Source organism: Somniosus microcephalus, chromosome 4, assembly GCF_052327205.1.
Source record: "Somniosus microcephalus isolate GS21.2 chromosome 4, FLI_Smic_1.0, whole genome shotgun sequence".
NCBI lineage: Eukaryota > Metazoa > Chordata > Chondrichthyes > Squaliformes > Somniosidae > Somniosus > Somniosus microcephalus.
This window is the reverse complement of record NC_140990.1, coordinates 137,261,243-137,263,740: the sequence shown is the minus strand read 5'-3', so window position 1 is coordinate 137,263,740 and position 2,498 is coordinate 137,261,243.

The following is a 2,498-nucleotide window of genomic DNA, read 5'->3' as shown; positions in this document are numbered from 1 at the left end:
GTGCGGGGAGGAGGGGGAGGAAGAGCAGGTGGAGGGGGTAGGAAGGGCAGGGGGAGGGGGTGAGGAAAGGCAGTGGGAGGGGGTAGGAAGGGCAAGGGGAGGGGGGAGGAAGGGCAGGGGAGGAGGGAGGAAGGGCAGGGGAAGGGGTGGAGGAAGGGCAGGGGGGCAGGAAGGGCAGGGGGAGGTTGGGAGGAAGGGCAGGGGAGGGGGAGGAAGGGCAGGGGAGGGGGGGAAGAAGGGCAGGGGAAGGGGTGGAGGAAGGGCAGGGGGCAGGAAGGGCAGAGGGAGGGTGGGAGAAGGGCAGGGGGAGCGAGGGAGGAAGGGCAGGGGGAGGGGGAGGAAGGGCAGGGGAGGGGGGGAGGAAGGGCAGGGGGAGGAAGGGCAGGCGGAGGGGGGAGGAAGGGCAGGGGGAGGGAGGGAGGAATGGCAGGGGGAGGGGAGGAATGGCAGGGGGACGGGGGGGAGGAAGGGCAGGGGGAGGGGGGAGGGGAGGGGGGAGGGGAGGGGGAGGGAGGGGAGGGTTAGGGGGAGGAAGTGGAAGGGGGGAGGATGGAGGGGAGGGGAGGGGGAGGAAGGGCATGGGGTGAGGGGAGGGGGAGGGGAGGAGGGGAGCGGGGGCGGGGGGGAGGAATGGGAGGGGAGGGGACAGGGAGGGGTGGGAGGTGGGAAGGGTGTGGGGGGTGAAAGGGGTGGGGAAGGATGGGGGATGGGGGAGAAAGGGTGGGGGGGAGCCAGCAGACCCTTTCCCCTCTGCCGGTGATGGCTCCACGGAGCTCCGTGCCACCCCACGCACTGACATGGCCCAGCTGAGTGCAGCGCCCCGGTCAGCCCGAGCCCCGCCCTCCCGCTCTCCCGAGCTCCGCCCTCCAGAGCCCCGCCCTTCGCCCGTGCCGGCTTCAAGACCAGAGAGAGAGACGCCGCCGCGCAACCTACCGCGTGAGGCCCAGCCGGACTCAAGTCGCGTGCGCTGACTCCTGCCCATCCCGCCTTTACTAAGATGGCGGTGGTGGCGACGCTCAGCTCAGGCCCGCCCCCTCCAGCCTTCACAAAGATGGCGGTCATCGCGAGCCGCTTGTTGAGCGCGACGGTAGGTGCCTAGCTCGGGCGTGGCTGGGCAACAGAGGCCCAGGCTTCGAGGCCTGGAAAAACGATGCAAGGTAGGAAAATTATAGAGGTTAGAGAATAGATTTACAAATTAATTAACTTTTTTTAAAACAATTTGTGTTTTAAAAGGAACTTTTTTTGTGCTGGAATGTAGATTTGAAAAGAAACACGCAGAAAGTGGGAAAAAGAAATGAAGAGTTTGGAATCAAGATGGCGGCCACTCACCTCATTTCAGAATGATAAGACCCGCCCACACACGCACCGATTGGTCAACCGTCAGGTCACTGAAGTGTAGATTTGGTCAATCATCCTGTCACTCGACTCTAGGATGGCCCGGCTGCACACGCTATGACCCCACCCCCGTGACGCAGCGATTGGTCGACCGTCGGGTCGATCGACTGTACGATTGGTCGACCTTGACGTCACTCGATGCTAATGAGCGGATAAGGAGCGGAATTTTGAAAGTTTTTTGGATACAGTGGGCACAATTCTTGTCCGACCAAAAAGTAAATACGGTTATGACCGTTCCGGAATCGTAAGCTTTCTTTTGATATAACACACGTGTAGGTACGCTCTATAACTTGAGAGTGTATAGCCGGACAAACAGACAGACAGACAGAAGTACCGCTTTTATATATAGATAGACTAGCTGAAGTGCCCAGCGGTGCCCGAGGGTTTTTTGAGGGCATGCTGTTGTTGGAAGAGAGAGAGAGAGTGCGACTGGGGGGAAGAGAGAGAGCGACTGGGGGGAAGAGAGAGAGCGACTGGGGGGAAGAGAGAGAGTGACTGGGGGGAAGAGACAGAGAGACTGGGGGGAAAGAGAGAGAGCGACGGGGGGAAAGAGAGAGCGACTGGGGGGAAGGGGGAAAGGGAAGGGGGGAAAGGGGAGGAAGGGGAGGGGGAGGAAGGGGAGGGGAGGAAGGGGAGGGGGAGGAAGGGGAGGGGGAGGAAGGGGAGGGGGAGGGGGGAGGGGCGGGAGGTAGGGGATGGGGGGAAGGGGAGGGGGGAGGGAGGGGGAGTGTGGGAGGAAGGGGAGGGGGGAGGAAGGGGAGGGGGAGGGGGGAGGAAGGGAGGGGGAGAAAGGGGAAGGGGGGAGGGGAGGGGGAGGGGGGAGGTGTGGAGGAGGGGGGAAGAAGGGGAGAGGGGGAGGGGGAGGGGAGGGGGAGGGGAGGGGAGGAGGGGAGGGGAGGAACTGGAGTGGTGGGAGGGGGAGGGGGCAGGGAAGGGGGAGGAAGGGGAGGGGAGGGGGAGGGGAGGAGGAGGGTGGAGGAGGGTAGAGGAAGGGGGTGGAGGGAGGGGGGAGGAAGGGGAGGGGGAGGGGAGGGGAGTGGGGAGGAGGGGAGGGGGTGGGGGAGGGGTGGAGGGGGAGGAAGGGGAGGGGTTGGGGGGAGGGG